This window comes from Abramis brama (assembly GCF_963993115.1).
Source record: "Abramis brama genome assembly, chromosome: 1".
NCBI classification, from domain to species: Eukaryota; Metazoa; Chordata; class Actinopteri; order Cypriniformes; family Leuciscidae; genus Abramis; species Abramis brama.
In genome coordinates, this window is record NC_139963.1 from 65396187 (window position 1) to 65417007 (window position 20821).

A 20821-nucleotide genomic window follows, 5' to 3' on the forward strand; every position below is an offset into this window, starting at 1 on the left:
ATGGGACATTCTGAACCATGACAATATAGAGTCAGTAATCATGCAGCTGTGGCAAAGCCACATACACATCAGTCATTGACAGAAGAACAAGTTTTTTTGAAAGTTGTGCCACTGGAACAACAAATAACTGGCATAACCGACAGTAATTCCCAAGCATGAAGAATTGATAGGATAATAAAAAAAAACAAGTCCCTGCATTAAAAAACTCACATACTTCAAAAATGTCTCCTGCGGGAGAGACCAAAACATTTCTAACAAGGAAAACTCTGTTATCAATTTCAAAGCAGTTGTTTCCCGGAGAGCAGCTGATCATTCCTTTGTATTGGCATTGCTTAAACTGTGTGCATGTGGAAAATCCTGGTGGAGTTGGACACGTCTCACAATTTGCTCAATTGGATTTTGAGGTCTCCTAACCCTCCTTTTCAATTGTCCCAAGTAATTTTCGAATGGAAAGCATGATACAGAGTCAAGAGCACCATATTTACGAGCATCTTGTGCCAAATGTATAAGACCACGTATGTTATATACAAGAAATTCATTCCCATAGATTTTGGCAAAAATAGTTATAAAACATTTCAGCAAGTTTTCAGCATAATCACAATAGTTACTGCACAGATCCGGACTCAAAATAATTCTCATGGCAACTGATAAGACTAAAAAGTTTAGGAAATATGTATTAAACAACACAACAGGGCCCGTGTATAACAAAAACTGCCTAAATTCTGTAGCCTTCCAGCGCCTATATTTGTAAAGTGACCGTGGCTTTCTTGAGAAATTCCTAGGCAAATTTTGCCTAAGTAATTTCAGGTTTTCAGATACAACTGAAAGAACACTTGATGAAATTCTACGTGTCAAGGGTCCCTTGACCCACAGTGAAACAAGTTTACGGACAATTCCTAAGCACACTAAATGCATATAATCAAGAACAACAGATGTAACTAATCCCACTCCCAACTCCCGAAGAGGTGATGCATCACGATGGTGTTCCTCATCTGTCATTTGGTTCCTCATTGGTCAGCTCTGCACATATTGCGTTACAAAGGCCAAAATGATAACTCCCACTTCCCATTTTTTGACTTCACAGTCTTTTAAAGTAGACATAAGGGTTCTTGGATCTTTAGGTAAATTAAGACCTTCCATTATAAGTATCTGAAGTAATTCTGACAAAGCAGACTGAGAGATATTCCGACTAGCTGCCCATTCAGCCAATTTTGTCTCAAGCTGAGGCTCTATTTCCTCTTCGTCAGTATCTTAAAATGAAGCATTTGATTCATCACTATCCAGTGTCAAATCCAGTTGATCCAATGTATCATTGTCAAAATTCTGATCATCATCCATTCTTTTCTCCACAGTTTCATCAAGAACTTCCAAAGCATCCACAGCCAGGCTCATTAAATGTTCTTGCACTTTTGTTTTGATTCGTCACTGTGTAGTACGCAAACTTGCACCATAGTTTTCCATTTTTTAAAAACAAAATTGGGAATAATTTACAAGTGTATACATATGGTATGACCAATGATCTTTACATCATAATGTAGAAATTGTTTGAGATCAGAAAAACTATTCTTACTTAAGTACATACAGTATCTTAAAGGGGACATCGGACAAAATGTTCTTTTTTGCATTTTTGCATCTTTTTGCATTTAGTTACACTCTCAGAAAAAAAGGTACACGGTGGTACAAATAATGTTCCTCAAAGAACAGTTTTGTACCTTTTCAATAATAGTACCTTTAATGGTACAGGAAAGACCACTGATGATACTGTTTGGTACCTGTTAAGGTACAATTGAAATTAAGGTACATAATTGTTCTCACATCAAGGGTACAGTAATGGGCCAAATTACTGTTTCATTCATGATTGGTTGCTGTGTTGAGTATTTTGCATAGACTCATTTGGACCTTGAACCGTTTGGGTCCCATTGGACTCCATAATATGCGGGGAAATCCTGGAATGTTTTCATCAAAAACCTTAATTTCTTTTCGACTGAAGAAAGAAAGACATGGACATCTTGGATGACATGGGGGTGAGTAAATTAAATTAAACTTCTCCTTTAACTGAAGGTAAATTCACTTAAAACTCTGACATTCACAAAGTATGGTAGCATACAGGTACCAAATGTCAATATGAAATGTAACATGCAAAATGGCAATGCAATGTGTAAAATGGCAATGTATTTCTGTATTTATATTTACATTTTTATATGATATGTGCAACATCTGGAGCAAAAAAATTCAAAATCAATAATATAATAATTTGCATTACTGCACTAGCTTTAACATAAAATTAAAACATACATTTGAAATTTGTATAAGTTCAAAAATAAAAAAATGAAATGTATTACAGAAATTAGATGTTTAAAATGTTCAAGCAAATATTATAGCAAAATTATAATTTAGGTTATTTTTCCTAGTTGCCTTTACACTCAGAGTTAAGGCACTTGATGCAATGATCATCTCGGAATCCTTTTTTTAAATCCAGATTGAATTTTGCCATGTTCATCGCGGGTATTTAATAAAAATGCAATCATAACTGTCTTAACTGTAAGTGTAAATGCAATTAAGAAAAATAGCATTTAAATGATCATTTTGCTACAATTTTAGGTTGAACATGTTAAAGGGTTAGTTCACCCAAAAATGAAAATTCTTTCATCAATTACTCATTAATTACGAGCTTTCTGACCCCCCATAGACAGCTAAGCAACTACCACTTTGACGCTTTAAAAAGTTCCTAAAGTGATTGTAAAACTAATCCATATGAATTGAGTGTTTTAGTCTAAATTTTGTGCTTCCTTTATGATGAAAAGGTTGAATTTAGGCTGTATTCATCAATTCACATCAGATACGGTAAACGGAAGCTCTAGCATGTTCGCTTGACATGCGAAAACAAATGAGGTTCATTCTCTTGTGTTGCACAGCACGTTTGAGAAAGAAGTTTGCTCTCACGTGTCAAGCATGTTCGGTTGAGCTTCTGAAATCTGTTCATCATATAAAGCGATCATGTCTCTTCAGAAAATTTGAACTACGGTAAACTGCTAGATTTAAATGGATTGGTCTTACGATCTCTTTATGAACTTTTTGAAGCATCAAAGTTTTAGTTGCATGGACTGTCAATGGGGGGACAAAAAGCTCTCAGATTTCATTAAAAAGCTCTTCATTTGTGTTCCAAAGATGAACGAAAGTCTTACAGGTTTGTAACAACATGAGTGAATAATTAATGACAGAGTTTTTTAAATTTGGGTGAATTATGCCTTTAAACATCTAATCATTTTTGTAATATGTTTAAATTATATGTTAAAATAAGTGTAGGAGATGGCTAATTTAATTATATTATTGAATTTGAATTGTCACTTTGCCCCAAACATTGCACAAATGGTATGGAAAATGTAAATTTAAATAATAAATACATTGCCATTTTATATATTACATTGCCTGTATGCTACCATAATAAAGAGATCGTAAAATAATTTGAATTGAGCAGTTTAGTCCAAGTTTTTCTGTAGAGATACGATCATTTTATATGACGAACAGATTTAATTTAGGCTTTTATTCACATATAAATATTCATCAATTCACACATCATTTGCAGTAAACGGAAGCTCAAGCATGTTTGCTAGACGTGCGAAAACTAATGATGTTCATTCTCGTGTGTTTTGCAGCACGTTTGAGCTTCCGCAAGAACCATTGAGGTTTGTTCTCGCTTGTCAAAGCAAGTGTGGTTGAGCTTCTGTTTGTTCAATGTTTAAATGTGAATAAAATCCTAAATTTAATCTGTTTATTATACTAACCGGTAGTCTCTTCAGACATTTTTTTACTAAACTTCTCAATTCAAATGGATTAGTTTAACATTTTACTTTTAGGGGTATTTTATATGAAGCTTTGAAGGAGAACTCCGGTCAATTTTAACATTGAGCTCATTTTTTTGTACATTTGGAGTGCTGTCAGTACAGAGAACAACAACAAAAATCGGGGTTGCCTACACTGTGTTATCCTCTTTTTAAAATGTGCACCCTGTTGACTTCAATGGGGCAAGTTTTAAACCTGCTTTCAGCCTCTTAACATCCTTTATGTGTCATTAAAAGTGCACAGGTCATGTGAGTGATTCCTTCGGGGTGAACGCGAGTAAATCTGACTGCAGTAGATGTGAAAGATATGAATAAAAATGATGTTAATTCAGCCAGCGCACATACCTGTATTTACATCCTGTTTTCGGTCGAAGGCCACAGTAGTCGATTGTCGAGTTCACGAGCGTGATCAAAGGTACTAAAACTATGCGCGTGAACTCGACAATCGATTACTGTTGACTTCGACCGAAAACAGGATGTAAATACAGGTATGTGCGCTGGCTGAATTAACATCATTTTTATTCATATCTTTCACATTAACGCTGGGTTCTTTGGGAATCTGTGCAGGGTTGTCTTGCCCTGGCAACCAAAAACCCACTTCTTTGGTGACATTGACTTCCCTAAAGCCGAGCATAGCGCTTTGATGAGGTACTGCTTTCACTCTCTTGCTCTGGTCTACGGTTGCGCGCGCTCGCGTCCTTCCGGGAGAAGTGCCCTTAGGACCCGTATAAGGAAATTCCGTTACATCTGACGTCACACATGCCCATACTCGAAAAAAACTTTCCGAAACTTGTGACAAACCGGAAGGAGCATTTTTGGAACAGAAATACTCCTTCAAACGTACAATTTAATTTTTGAAACTTTGTCCATGTTTAGCATGGGAATCCAACTCTTTAACAGTGTAAAAAACTCAGTATGCATGAAATAGCATTTCACCCCCCCTTTAAAAATATCTTCATTTGTGTTCCGAAGATGAACAAAGGTCTTATAGGTGTGAAATTACATGAGGGTGAGTAATTAAAATAATTTTCATTTTTGGGTGAACTAACCCTTTAAGTAAAATTGTCCAATGTGTTGAGGTTGGCTAAGCTGAAATCCATTATAGAAGCCATTACATGGATGCCAAATTATATGTTGCAGGATTTGTAGTTCACCCAAAAACTGAAACAGTCAATGGGGCCCCATTGACTTCCATAGTATGAAAAAAAATTGAAAATTGAAATAAATTCTATGGAAGTTAATGGGGCCCCATCAACTTTTTAATTTTTGTTCAAGTAAAGAAAGAAACTCAAACATATTTGGAACAACTTGAGGGCGAGTAAATGACAGAATTTTCAGTTCTAGGTGAACTATCCCTTTAAGTCTAGAGGTCAAATTTGAGCTTGTCATTGGGAGTATAAATTTAATAAATTTATGTCTGTCTTTTCTAATATTGATTCTTCATTATGTTCAGGAAGAACCGGCTACATCTCAACCCATTGTGCAGATCTTGGGAACGTCTTGACTGGACGTGTCTTCAGTGAGAGGAGAATCTTCAGCAGTGTAAAAATGGAGGGATCCATTTTTTTTTTTTTTTAAGTTAAATAAATGCAAGGGTATTGTGTGAAAAGTGAAAAAAACAACAAAAAAACGAGTCTAGCTTTGTTGTAGATGAGAAAATATATTAATATATTGTATGTACTGTTTCATTTTAGTGTAATTGCATTTTTAATTCTTTCAAATCTTTTTAAAGAAGTGCTATTCTGTTAATTTTGCTAAGTCTTTATTGTATTGTGAAGTCTTTGATGTATTTACACAAAGAAATACTTTACTGTAAGTTGGAACGAAAGTATTCAAACGTTCATATGTATTTGATATGTATGTAAAGAAATGATTAAATTGATGCCTTTTGGATTCAGTTGTTGAATGTGCATGTTATTCAATAGAAAAATAGCCTTTAATAGTTCTCGTAGGAACAAATTTGACACAGTTAAGGTACAAAGGGGCTTGTCACTGGGGTGGTACCTTAAAATATCAAATTTGTACCTTTGATAAAGGTACAATATTGTACCAACAAGTTTTAAAAACAAAAGGTACATTTTGGTTGCCCATGGTACAAATCATGTCCTTTAAGGTACAAACTGGAATGGAACAAATTTGTTCCTCTATATTAAGGTACAATTTTGTACCAGTAAAAGGTACCGAGCCAGTGACAAGGGTTTGTACCTTCTTTGGTACAAAATTGTACCTTTTTTTCTGAGAGAATTTTTCTGAGTACCTTCTTTATCGTAGAATTTTTTTGAAGTATCGGCAAATATCGTATCGCTGGCTGAGAGAATCGATATCGTATCGTGATGAACTGTCCGATTTACACCCCTAATGTCTAGCCAGCGGCTTGTTCTCCGAAGATACAATAGTTCCTTTGTATTTGTGGATAATGACTCTTGTCACCGCTCTCTCATGTGATTTGAGAGATGCAGAGATGAACAACAACCTCTTTATTCAGCAGAACACTTTTAGATGGTTAGATTCTTTATTAACCAAGATAGTTCGTTGGCTGCATCTTTAGTTACAGACTTCTTATTGTGACCCTTTCTGCGTTGACGTCGAGTTGGAGGTGAAGATGAAGCAAAGGAAGTGCCACTCTCAGATGGGCCTCCCTCAACACCCTAAACAAGTTTTAACCCATTCTTCATTGTTTTTCATCCGAACATCTAGTTTCTCTTCCACTTCTACTCTTCAATGCAAACTCAAGAATACTTTCATGTGTCTTTGAAACTGGACACTTTTCTTCTCTACTTCTCTTGAGATGCTTTGGCTCTTATAAGTCAGTAAAGAGAGAGATCTGTCTCATTCACTTTCAATTCTAATGTTTGTATTTGCTTCATGTAATTATTGATTAAACTCTTTAGTCGTTCTATCAACATCTCAATGTTATTGTCCATTTTCTTATTTTCTGCTGATTCTGCTTGAATCAGGAATAATTTTAGTTCTGAAAGTCCTGAAGTAGCCTGATATGATTGCTTTTTGAGTTTTCATTTTCTCAATAGAGTTTTTAAATGCCTAATAAATTATATTTCACTGCACACATGACTGACATTGAATGAGATTGCTTTCTGTCTACATTATTAACAGCTTCATATTCAGTATCATATATACTGTACATTTCAAAGACTTTGTTTTAGTCAATTTGAAGTTCATTCACACCATGAGGCTTCATGAAGTCAAAACAATCACTATGAACTTTAAACAACACCAGTCCCGGCTCCAGCTTTGAGAAGTAGGGTGGGCCAAGTGAAAATCCTAGTTTTAACATTACATTATTTTTTAATCAATGAGTATAAAGAACTGGGGCCTCTGGGCTTGGGTTTATGTTCGGGCCCTACATGTGCTGCAAATTACCTTAACTAGAACATCATTATAGAGTAGCACAGCATACACAACAATTAAAATATAGCCTATTTGAGGTTCCTAGAACAATTAATATGCAACATGCCAAGCCTAGTCAAAGTTTAGAGGTAATATTAAATAGTCATTAAAATACAATACAGGATGTGATCTATCAGCATAATTGCATAATCAGTGTTGGGTGCAATGCAGTACTAACTAATTAATTAATTACTGTAATTGAATTACTGTTATTCTAAAAGTAAAATAAGGAATTACTCTTTAAAAATGGTACAGTAATCTTATTACACTGTTGAAGATGTAATTAGTAGCTTTTAGTAGAATAAAGTAAAAGTTACAAGAATACAGTCTTCTGTAGAAGTGTTTTTATTTCAGTGTTTTTCTTTAGTAAGGAAATGTCGAACTGCCTCATGGATCTAAAAATAATAGAAGCTTTCTACTTTTATCTGATGTTTCAACAAAAGGAAATTCTACAGGTGCTAATCTACCAACATGCCTTTACTATTTGTCTTAAGCCGCTACAGAATATACTGAGCCGGACTTTACAGGGCAAAACACTTTTCAGACTGGATGGAGGTGATCCTCCTCTGCTTATTCTGACTATTTTGTGTTTCACTTGAAAAAGTTCCTTTCACCTTTAGTAACTGGAGTCACTTCAGTTCTATAATAATAATAACGGAAGGCTACTAGAAAAGATGAATCTGCGTGGCCCTGATTGGCTGCGGGGGTGTCCCGTACGCGCGTGCGTCGGCGGCCGATGACGTCACCGCTCGCTCGCGCCGTCTCTCTTCCCTCATTGAGAGTTTCAGCGTCGAGTCTTCTGAGGAGAGGAGAGCGGCTCACGGTATTTCTCACAAACAACCATTACACACATTTTATAGAGTTTGATTAAGCGATTAAGAGCGTTTGATTAAGAGTTTGATTTTCTGTATTGTTTTCATCGATCACAGCGATACGTGTGCGTCTTTTCTGGCGTCTTTCTACTGAACTAAACATTTAACGTTAGTGCAGCAGCGGGCATGAGGAGAATATGTTGAGTTCATTCAGACCTGAGCGATTTTGTGTTCGTTTGGAGTGAGAACTGTTACTGAATGTCAAGTCAAGAGTTAAAGTTTGAGATCTGTGAGGGGAATTGAATCGATTCCAAGTGTTGCTGTTGCCATTTTCATGTTTACCTTTATTTCTTTGTCGACATTTATCTTTGGCAGATTACTGTATGAGTAACGAACGAGGGAAATCTCAAATCTATACATCCATGGGAATATAGATAAATATTAATAAAGTTTGACACCAGAAACGTTAAATTTTCTTCTATTTTTAAGAGTATTATCAGAGAATGTCTAATATGGCGAGAAGTTTCACTCTCACTACACTTCCGGCTTCTGAACTGGTTGCAGTTCCACTCTGATTCCATATGAGGGCGCTCACAGGACGAGTGCAGAATGAATGGAGGTCTATGGCGAAAAACCCTCAAAATCCACTTTTCTCAGGATATCATTTTTTGTCTAGTAATTTGAATGTTGTATTCGAAAGGAGATGCAAAGAAATTACACATTGCTGGGTGTTAGATTTTTTAGAGTCACTTATTTGCTTTAAAAAGTCTTTCAAAATGTCAATGACGTCAGAATGCTGACGTCATTAGCAGAATGCTAGCGTGTTATGGGCAACAACAACTCAACCTGTAAGAAATCGAAAGGACATAAGTACTCGTTCATTCAACTTTCGACCTAAAACCCATGTTGAACTTGCAAAATCTACAATCAGATCTGAGATTTCTCAACGGCAATCGGGTGAAAGAGACAAATTTAGCCGTCTAGCCCCATTGACTCCCATTCATTCTGCACTCATGGCGATCGCCCCCAGTGGAACTCTGGTGGAACTACAACCAAAATTCAGTACAATAGGGCTTAATAGGGAGTGGGCAGGCTCTCCGTAGACGGGCTCTGGTATTATGATCATTGTCAGTCTGTACACAAATCTGTTACATTATTCATGTATCCTGACTCGAATAATGTGTTTCTAACAGCAAACACTCAGAATAAAGTGAGATGATCTGCTGATTATCCTGAATGTCTTGTTGAATGAGTGTTGATAGTCTGAGGCTCATCAATATTAACAGATCTGCTGAAAACACTCTTTATTTCATGACAATAGTTCCTGCTTTCACCTCATTTATTATGCTGATGTCTTTAGATCTCCTGTAAATTGACACTTAAAGCTCATTTCATTGGTGTCAACAGACTGGTGTTCTATGTGTTTGCATTTTCTTTCATAAAAACTTGGTAATAAAATTCACAGGATTGCATGTGAAGTCCCATGATTCTCTGCTACATGAATATAACAGTGAACTGTTATTAACCCTTATGCATGTATGATACATTATGTAACAATGCGTAAGTTATAACTGAGACATATCTTCATTTATCCTAGAGAAATAACCTTGGGGGAGTCAGGACAATAATGAAGGAAGGATGCCCTCCTCTCGTTGTCATTTGATACATGATTGTTATTCAGTAATAGAAAATTGTTTGCCACCACACTGTTTATGCTTTCAACTGTTTTTCTTACCATTATTTACATTTGGGAAAATTGACATATGCTGTAGTCCATAAGCATAAAACAAACTCGGTAACTTATATATTTTTGATTTTGGCAGATCAACTCCTCCCACTACAATTCATCATCAGTGAAGCACCTCCCACAGCAGTCACATCATCAGTGATGCTCCTCCCACAGCGGTCACATCATTAGTTAAGCTCCTCCCACAGCAATTATCCAATAAATGCTGTAAATACAGCTACAAGTGAAGTTAATCGCCATTAAACAAGAAAAAGAAAAAGAAGCTACAAGTGAAGATGAGCATCAGAGCATCAGGAAGAGCTGAAATCTGCAACTAGACTGAGTTTATTAAAGAGGACAGTGAGAACATGAGTGATCCAGAACCCTGCAGAATGAAACACACTGAAGATCCTGAAGAACAAAGAGGTTGGTGTTTATTCTTCATTCATTCATGATGCTGAAGAACATTCATGTTAGAAACATTCAAGCACTTCAGCACATTTAGATAAACGGTTAAACTGTGAAATAGCTGCAAAAGTTTCTGTTTTTTTAACAAATGGTCAATGCGATGGATTATCACGATTAATACCGTTCCAAATTATCCTACATCCTATCCAGGACATATAGATAATCCCGTGGTAACTAAAGAGCCTATCCTTTAGTCGTGTCCTCAAGAGTTAGGCGATCAGTCTATACAAATTCGTATTCTATTATAAAGATAATAGATTTCCCCTTTGTATTCTAAGTAGTGTTGTCACAATTCCAAAATTATTGTTTCGATACCAATACCAAGTCAAGTATTGCGATTTCGATACTTTTTCTGAAAAGGGAGAAACACTCTCAAATATCATTGCTGTGCTTTATTTTAAAACCGGGACAACATTCTAATCATATAACACACTAATAAATGAACATATGAACAGCAGATATATTAAACATTTGAACAAAATATGAAATATCAAAATATAAAAAATAAATTAGAGCAATGACATTCAAGGTAAAAAAAAAAAATGTAGCAGTGTTATCTCATTTATCATAAGAAACATAAGAGTTACCAGTAATAACTTCATCTTGATTCTGAACTTTGAATAAAAATATGAACAGCGATTATATTAAACAATGTTTAATATTGGTAACATATGATAAGCCTCATTGGTGATATATTTGACATATAGGGACAGAGTTGTGGAAGGCCTATACTTCATGTTAAACATAAATATATAGCAGCAAAGACAATGTCGGCAGTGTTGACGGCAAAATAGGCTACAGAATATTTCGTTCTGTATTGAGAGGTGCAATTTGAAAATCGATAATCTTTTTTTTTTAATTACATTTATATTGTATTTATGTCAAAACCTAGACTTTCAAACATCAAAATGACATGTATTAATATGTATTTGTGTCAAAATGACATAGAAACATCTTTTCCTATTCTATTTTGCCTGGAAACGCTTCCAACACGCTTGTGTGTCGCGTGAAAACTAGGCGTCGGTTCTATTTCTAGAATGCACGCGTTCGTGGCAGTTAATCCTCACCCTCTTGTCGTTTCCTCCAGTTAGGATCTTCCTGATCCAGATAGAAGAATGTGACACTTACCCAAGAATCCAAGGTCCAGTCAGATGATTATAATAAATGTTTAACAATATTTATTAAAAGAATCAAATGAAAAGAATACTTGTTACAGATTATAAAATGAGTACTAACTAGGGATGGCGAAAACTAAAAAATTTATTGACCGACCACCAAGCCTCATTAGCCGGTTGAAACCGGTTAAGACAGGGTGCTCGCTCACTCATAACATGGTGCATGTACTTTTAAATAACCATAACTTGCTCAATTTTCTACCGATTTTCAAACGGTTTGGTTTGTTATAAACGTCAGAGATGTAGCTATTATACTGCATACATATGAATAATTATGTTCAAAATGTTTAAGCATTCAGAATTATAGCCACGTTAATAACGTTTGTAAGAAACCAAACCGTTTGTAAATCCGTCCAGATTTCAGCGAGATAAGAGGATTTGTGTGCGTGCTGCTCACTCACCTTAATTCACAGAGCCCTGTCCTAAGATGGCCGCCGGTGATGCCGGAAGTGACTCCGCCTTAAGACATCTAGCCTTTATATGATATCTATGGTCTACACGACAGTCTGTCTACTGCAACCGGCGTTTCTGAAAATCCTCACCCTGGCAGGGGTTTTAAAAAATGTTCGGTTTCAGTGACCTGATACTGCGTTTCCGTGTGGACGAACGGCCGAACCACGTAAAAAAAGTCACGGTTATAAAAATACCCGTATCCGTGTGGACAAGGCCTAAGGCCCTGTCCACACAGAGATGCGTTTAGCTGTATACGTAAAAAATTTGTATCGTATCAGAGTTTCGTCCAGATGGATCCGGCGTTTTGGGAGACTGAAACCCAGTGTTGTGCGTGAACGAGTTCAAAAGAACGCGTTCATTGAACACGCTCATTTTTTCGTGAACGTTGAACTGAACGCAACACATTTTTTAATAAAGAACTTGAACGTGAATTAGTTCACATTATGTGTCATGAACGGCAGACATCACTGTAAATGAACGTTGGAATTTGTTTTCCATTGAAAACTGAGTGACATCTGTTTTCTCTTTTGAAACGCAACGAGAGAAAGTTCCTCCCTCCTGTATTCTCGCTGGTGCCGCTTAAATCATGTATCACCAGACAGAAATGGTTCTCTTACGAGAGTTCTCTCGTACTGCGTTTTATCAAAACGCTACGGGAAAAGTCTCTTTTCACGAAACACTGAAGCAAAAAATTATCCTTTAATTTTCATATATGTAAAACGCGTTGCGGCAGCAGCAGTCAGCTATGGCGAGACGGCTTGCTCGCTCATTGGCTGCTCTGCGGCAACTGCTTAAGCCTATCGAGCGAGGCCTGAGATGACGTCAGGCCAATGAGGGCGCTTCGCGCCCTCCTCGCCACTTCCCGCCGAAACGGGCGTGGCTTACCTCTATAAAAGGAGCTCGAGAAGGCTGATTCACTTGATTTTAATCTCTTCAGCGAAGCGCACGCATCGCTGGATCACGGAAGCAAGCGTCGTTTGAAGCAAGCACTTCAGCGGGACGAGCCCTCGAAGCCGCTGGCCAACGCCGCCTTCTACAGCCGTACCTGCTGCGCTTTCCGACGCCTATATCCTTTATTGCTATTGCTCTGTTTTCTGTGTGCGTGTGTGTGTGTTCGCTGCAACACTCACCCCTAAAAGAGCTGCGTCTTTTTCAAGACGCCTTCTCATGCAGCGCTCGCGCTCGCTCCGAGCCAATTGCCTACGGTGACTCTGAGGACTCGCCAGGCATCCTTTCCGAGGCTGCCCTTCCTGGAAGCGGACGGCGGGATTAGTTTTTCTTTACGTTACAAGAAAAGCTACCCTGCCTCTGCACGCGTCATTCACCAGCGAAGGAGAAAAGAGTGTTCTTAGTCCCACCGTTGGTCGATCTGAACTCTTTTCTCTCACATTTCTCAGTTCCCTGTTCGGCGACTGGAAATATTATTGCAGAAAGTGAGTCTGTTACACGCTTGCCTGCCAGCAAACGCCCAAGAATACATGTTGACGCCGCTTTAAAGCCTGTATCCCCCTGTGGCTCAGAGGTGGAATTATAGTGTCTCCACGCGGGAGACCGGGGTTCGGATCCCGGTCTTGCGGCATATATATTTATGCCGCCAATGCTTTGCTCTGTAAGTCCCCTGAAGGCGACTGCAGAGATGCATTTTGCAGCCAGCGAGCGCGTAGTACCCGCTTGCCTGCAACCGAACACCGTTTCTACGGTTCCCGCGCGTCACTGGCGAAAGAGAATGGAGTGTTTTCAGCCCCGCTGAATCTGGGCGATTTCCACTCTTCTCACATTTGCAGGCGTTCTGAAAATGCAAATCACTCTGTCTGTTCCCCGAGAGGCAACTGCAGACGTGTTTTTTGCTGCCCACGAGTACGTGGTACAGGCCTGCAAGCAAACGCCAGTGTGGATAATACTCGCGCTGACTTTGTCTATGTATCTTCACTGTGGTCCAGTGGTAGATTCTTAGACTTGCTAGCGGGCGATCGGAGGTTTGAACCCCAGGCCGGCCGGCAGAACATATTTATGCCGCCGAATGCAAATCACTCTGTTTGTTCCCTGAGAGGCAACTGCAGACGTGTTTTTTGCTGGCCACGAGCACGTGGTACATGCCGTCTATGTATCTTCACTGTGGTCCAGTGGTAGATTCTTAGACTTGCACGCGGGCGATCGGAGGTTCGAACCCCAGGCCGGCCGGCAGAAAATATATATGCCGCCGAATGCAAATCACTCTTGTTTGTTCCCCGAGAGGCAACTGCAGACGTGTTTTTTGCTGCCCACAAGCACGTGGTACATGCCTGACAAGCAAACGCCAGTGCGGATAATACTCGCGCTGACTTTGTCAATGTATCTTCACTGTGGTCCAGTGGTAGATTCTTAGACTTGCGCGCGGGGGATCGGAGGTTCGAACCCCAGGCCGGCCGGCAGAAAATATTTATGCCGCCGAATGCAAATCACTCTGTTTGTTCCCCGAGAGGCAACTGCAGACGTGTTTTTTGCTGCCCACGAGCACGGCCGATGATGCTATATGTGTAGAGAAGATGCCCACTGCTAGTGCCCATCCCTACACACTAGCACAGCCCTTCACACAGGGCCCGCGCTCATATATTCGACTCGGGTCGATCACGCACGCAACATAGTGAAAGTGCCCACTGCCTAGTGCCCACAAACACTATGTTCTGCATGCCTTGTGGTTTCTGTAAAGACGAAACCTGTGTGCATTCACTCTGCTCAGACAGACAGTGCACTCATTGCAGTAACTGTGCCCGCTCTCCCGCGCCCACACTTACTCACGGTATTTCTGGTGTCCCGGCCACGGCCGATGGTGCTATAAATGTAGTGTCGATGCCCACTTCTCAGTGCCCATCCCTACACACAAGCACAGCCCTGCACTTAGGGCTCGCGCAAATAAAATCGACTCAGGTCGATTGCGCTCCCCACATAGTAAAAGTGCCCACTACTCAGTGCCCACGAACACTATGTCTATCAGATCACAGGCTCTCTGTAAAAACGAGACCTGTCAGCGCGCGCGCCGCTTACACAAGCAGCGCGCCCCAAGCAGTAAATGTGCCCGCTCACAGCCCACATCTACTCGCACACATGAGTCCCACGGGACTCGCGCAGCCCCCCCTCACTCAGCCAAACACTGTTGTAAGGTCGAGGGCGAGCGCTCCGCCCGTTGTATTAAGCGCGCCCCCCGCCTCAAATGCCGCAGGCATAACGCCTATGTTTGTGAGCCCCATAGCACCTCTGTCGTACGGCGAACAGAGCGCGCTCTGTATCCGGCCCTTAGCCAACCATGCAGATGCATGGGCAGCGCTTCCAGGGGTTTCGGACTGTGTCGTAGGCATTATAAAGAGAGGCTTCTCGCTACAGTTTTGTCGACGCCCTCCGCGCTTCACAGCGCGCGTCGAAACTTCGGTTCCGCTGAATGTAGCACACCTACTTCGCGCCGAAATATCAAAACTGATAAGCAAAGGGGCGATAGAGCTTGTTCCCCGAGTTCAAAGCGAACAGGGGATATACAGCAGATACTTTCTAGTCCCCAAAAAGGACGGCGGTATCAGACCCATTCGGGATCTCAGACGACTGAACAGAGTATTAGTGAAACGCCGTTTCAAAATGCTCACAACCAGCAAAATTCTCGCGCATGTTCGCCGAGAAGACTGGTTCATGTCGATAGATCTGAAGGACGCGTATTTTCAAATACAGATAGCGTCACATCACAGGCGATTCTTGAGATTCGCCTTCGAGGGTCAGACATACCAGTATACAGTCCTGCCTTTCGGCTTGTCCCTGGCACCTCGTACATTTACGAAATGCATGGACGCAGTGCTCGCTTCTCTCAGACTCAGAGGCATGCGAGTGCTGAACTATTTGGACGACTGGTTGATCCTAGCCCAATCACGATCTCAGCTCATAGAGCATAGAGCCATTTTACTCGATCACCTCGAGAATCTTGGTATCACGGTCATTTGGGCGAAGAGTTCACTGAACCCCAGCCAAACGATTCCGTTTCTGGGTATAGTTCTGGACTCACAGTCTATGACAGCGCGGCTGTCGCCACAGCGCGTGCTGAACATTCAGCGCGCGGCGATGTCTTTCCGCCGCGGCGCTTTCACCCCGCTCAGAAAATTTCAAAGGATGCTGGGTCTCATGGCCTCAGCATCGTCAGTTCTCCGGCTGGGCTTGCTCCGCATGCGCCCGCTGCAGTTCTGGTTGAAAGCGCGGGTTCCGCGCAGAGCGTGGGTGTCCGGTCAATTACGCCTCAAGGTCGATCAGGACTGTGTCACAGCCCTGGTGCCTTGGATGGCGAAAGACTGGTACCAATCAGGTGTAAGCCTGGGGACTTCCTCGAGGGTGAGGATGGTGTCTACGGACGCATCCACCTCGGGATGGGGAGCGCTGCTCGAGGGCAGACCGTCCTTCGGCCTATGGTCGGAACGGGAAAAGCTCCAACACATAAACTGCCTAGAAATGCTGGCAGTGCACAACGCGCTGACGCGTTTTTGTCCCCACATCAAGGACCAACACGTCATAGTCCGTTCGGACAACATGGCAGTGGTGTCCTACATAAATCGCCAGGGCGGTCTGAATTCCATACCCCTGTACAGGCTGGCGAAACGCCTCCTGCTATGGGCTCAGCACAACCTGCGCTCGCTGAGAGCAGTACATGTGCCCGGGCTGCTGAATGTGGGCCCGGACAGACTGTCCAGGAACAACGTTCCTACGGGCGAATGGTCTCTACACCCACAAACAGTCCAGCTGTTGTGGGAGAGATTCGGCAAAGCGGAGGTGGACCTATTCGCGTCCCGCGAAAACGCTCACTGCCCCGCATTCTTTTCAAAGACCGACAGCGTGCTGTCCCAAAAGTGGCCGCGCGTCCTGCTATACGCTTTTCCCCCCATCTCCCTCCTGCCTCAGGTGTTGGAACGGGTCAGGAAAACGAAATGCCCAGTGCTGCTTGTAGCACCGTTCTGGAAGAACCAGGCATGGTTCCCAGCTCTGATGCAGTTAGCAGACATCGCTCCATGGCCAGTGCCGTTGAGGAGAGATCTCCTCTCGCAGGCCAGGGGCTCGATCTGGCACCCACACCTGGAACTATGGTCCCTTCATGTGTGGGCGCTCAACGGATACCCGTTGGTCTCGCAGAGGGAGTCATGAATACCATCACGGAGGCTAGAGCGCCGTCGACCAGGCGACTCTATGCTTCAAAGTGGTCGGTTTTGTGAGGTAACGGAGGTTCTCTCCTTCCTACAAGAGCTGTTGGATAAGGGCAGATCCCCTTCCACGCTCAAAGTGTATGTGGTGGCTATTTTAGCGTTCTCCGGTTCAACGCTGGGTCAGTCACTGGGAAGGAATGATTTAGTCATCCGCTTCCTCAGGCGAGCTAGGAGACTGAATCCACCCAGACCTCCTTCAGTCCCTATGTGGGACCTTTCTACGGTCCTGGCGGCCATGAAAGGTGCCCCTTTCGAGCCTATCCAGTCTATTAGCCTCAAACATTTGTCTTTCAAAACAGTGTTTTTGATGGCTCTCGCTTCAGTGAAGCGCATAGGCGATCTGCACGCGCTCTCTGTGAGCCCGGCATGCTTGGAGTTTGGTCCTAATGACTCTAAAGTCATACTCAAACCTAAGCACGGCTATGTGCCGAAATCCCTCAACACGCCTTTTCGGGCTCAGGTTATTTCCCTGGCTGCCCTGCCGGCATCGAGTGAGGAAGGGGACTCGAGTTTTCTTTGCCCTGTTAGGGCTTTAAGAGCTTATATGTCCCGCTCTGCTGTCTTCAGACAGACAGAGCAGCTCTTTGTCTCGTTCAGCGGACGTTCCAAAGGAATGGCTGTTTCGAAACAAAGTCTATCCAGATGGATAGTTGACGCCATAGCGCTGGCTTATACTGCCAAGGGCATTCCATGCCCGTTGGGAGTTAGAGCGCACTCTACAAGAAGCGTTGCTTCTTCGTGGGCTTGGTCCAGCGGGATTTCCCTACAGGATATATGTACGGCGGCAGGCTGGGCCTCTCCGTCTACATTTATCAGGTTTTATAACCTAGAGGTTCCCGCCTTACAGGCTAAGCTTTTGTCGGTGTAATCTGTTCAGCTGTCTAGTCAGACCGCTGAAACCCATGCGCAATGCGCTACCGACTATCTTGGGCAGAACTGTGTAAGACCCACATTTCCCACATTAGTTCAGGTTCCCTACCCTGTCTATGTGATGTTATACTTGCGTCTGTGGACATGTCTATTCTACGACGCTACAGTATAGGGAATTAAGGCTCCCACCCTTATTCCCTGACTCTGTGTGAGTCAATCTGGTGATTATGCACTGTGTGCCTGAAATAGCTTCCGGTGATCAGTGTTTTTATCCCAGCACGCACGGCGTTTTGCAAGGGGTTCCCGTAGCGTTTTGATAAAACGCAGTACGAGAGAACTCTCGTAAGAGAACGTACTCGGTTACTAACGTAACCTCGGTTCTCTCTAGAAGAGGGAACGAGTACTGCGTTCTCTGCCGTGCGTACGGTTCACTCTGGTTCGCTTCGGCGATCAAAATCAAGTGAATCAGCCTTCTCGAGCTCCTTTTATAGAGGTAAGCCACGCCCGTTTCGGCGGGAAGTGGCGAGGAGGGCGCGAAGCGCCCTCATTGGCCTGACGTCATCTCAGGCCTCGCTCGATAGGCTTAAGCAGTTGCCGCAGAGCAGCCAATGAGCGAGCAAGCCGTCTCGCCATAGCTGACTGCTGCTGCCGCAACGCGTTTTACATATATGAAAATTAAAGGATAATTTTTTGCTTCAGTGTTTCGTGAAAAGAGACTTTTCCCGTAGCGTTTTGATAAAACGCAGTACTCGTTCCCTCTTCTAGAGAGAACCGAGGTTACGTTAGTAACCGAGTACGTTTTGACATTGTGTGCGCAATGCATTGCGGGCAACGTAGTGTCCGGCTGAGAATAGTTGAATAGCATACTGGCTTCCGCACAACGTTACCCGTGATGAATTGCAGCAGAGCGGGGTAGGCATAGCAACGCCGCGTAGCAGGCAACGACGAGAGCGCGGAGGGCTAGAGGAGCGAGAGAGAGAGAGACAGACCAAAGACGAGAGTGAGAGAAAGCGCTGCAATTTAAAAAAAAAATGGCTAGTGGAAGTGATGGCACGGAGACGGACACCGATTATGAACATTTAAAACAATTTTACACTCTTGCAAACCAAGACCCCGACGGCAAAAATCTTACCTTTCTGTGTAAGATATGTCCACCTGCGCAGCAAAAACAAGTTAGGACATCAACAACGTCCTTCTCGAATTTGAAACGGCACATTGAGTTAAAACATCCATCCAGTGTAAATGCATATATGCACGCCCTCGAGGGTCATAAGGGAGGAAAGGGAAAAAAGACCCCCTGCCAACCCCAAACGCAAACTGGTCTACCTTGTCTGTACTGCTGCAAGTTTCATCACCTGGTAAGAAACCCACAATTGCAGTGTCATGAGCAAATGTCTACAATGAGCAGCTTCAAAGAACGTATAGTGATTTCTAGCTCGTAGTGTGAAAAAAAGTATTTATTTGAATATCTCACGAAAAAAGTAAAATGAACTGAACTTTGAACTAGTTCAGAATTAAAATTGTGAACTTTGAACGTGAACTGTTCACTTTGAGCATGTATGAACTGAACTTGAACTAGTTCAGAAAAGCTGTGAACTGGCACAACACTGCTGAAACCGCTATTTTTTTTAAACCGCGTCTCAGAGTGGATAAATCTGAAAATGACACGCTTGCGTTTTCGAGTGTATAGCCAATTGATATATTTTGTGAAACGATGATGTCATCACCCCACGTGTCGACTAACAGCAAAAACAACTACATGCTTGTGTTCGTGCTGCAGAAGCTACTGAGCCTCTTTTATTTCTTATTTACTTGAATGTAGTTTTATTTAATTCTTTATTTTAGTTATTTATTTATTTATATTTTCTTTCTTATGCTATGATGCTTGTCTGTTGTCTGATTAAGACATTTCGTATTTTGATTGGCATTTCAAGCAAAAATAATATTTGTCATTCGATTGACATTATTTGATTATTTATTAAAAAAACGCACCCCTGTCCCACATGCTCACCGGTACAACGGCTTTCGCTCAAACTACATGCTTGTGTTCGTGCTGCAGAAGCTACTGAGTCTCTTTTATTTATTTATTTATTATTTACTAGCGTTCCAGTCCACTTTTAGACACGCACTTGCGAACTTCCCTAAGCACTTCCCCTCGGGGGAATCCCTGCCGCCATTTTGAAGTGCGTTCCACTTAATGAAGTGGACGAGGGAAGTTTATATGGACAGACCTTCGTTCCCTCGATTTGACAGAAGGAGCGAGTCTACTTTAGAGCTTAAATCGGGCCCAAAAAATCAAGCCCGACCCAACCCGAGCCCGAGCACGTTGTGTCCGAGCCCGGCCCGACCCGACACGTTCACTGTAATTATGAGCCCGAGCCCGATTTAAACCCGACCATTTTTAATATGTGGGCCGTTATAACAGGGGCGGCGCCAGAATTTTTTTAAGCAGGTGCCAGGCGCGGATTTATGGGTGGGCCTGGGTGGGCACGTGCCCACCCAGATTGATCGGTGGCCCACCCAATCAGATTAATAAAAACAATTACAATTTTTAATTTTAATAATAATGAATTAAGTAATTTCATTTTAATAGTCTCCTGGGGACAATCAGGACATTTATGTACAGTAGATACGTAGAAAAATAGCAACAAAATAAAAATATTATGTCGACATATCACGTGTCAGTCCAGTGATGCTATCACGCAACACCGCGGGCGCGTTTCGGACCAAAAGTTTTCCGTCGCCGTGGCAACCTAACTGAGCTATGGCTAAACAACTATCATTGACACACTTAAAAAAAAAAAACACGTCTAGATGATGATATACTTCTGGACCATGTCATACCTGAGGAGGAGGAGGA

General features: G+C 41.9%; 1 long non-coding RNA gene across 2 annotated transcripts in view; it reads left to right on the forward strand.

Annotated features, from left to right (window-relative positions):
- Positions 1 to 7969: 7969 nt before the first annotated feature.
- LOC311078643 overlaps positions 7970 to 20821 on the forward strand; it is a 48542-nt gene continuing 35690 nt past the window's right edge. Inside the window, exons 1-3 of one of the 2 annotated variants that reach the window (XR_014605233.1) lie at positions 7970 to 8073; positions 9886 to 10214; positions 11344 to 11461. This is a non-coding gene — a long non-coding RNA (uncharacterized lncRNA). Of the gene's footprint in view, positions 8074 to 9885; positions 10215 to 11343; positions 11462 to 20821 lie in introns of those variants that run through there. The other variant, XR_014605232.1, reaches the window with a different exon arrangement.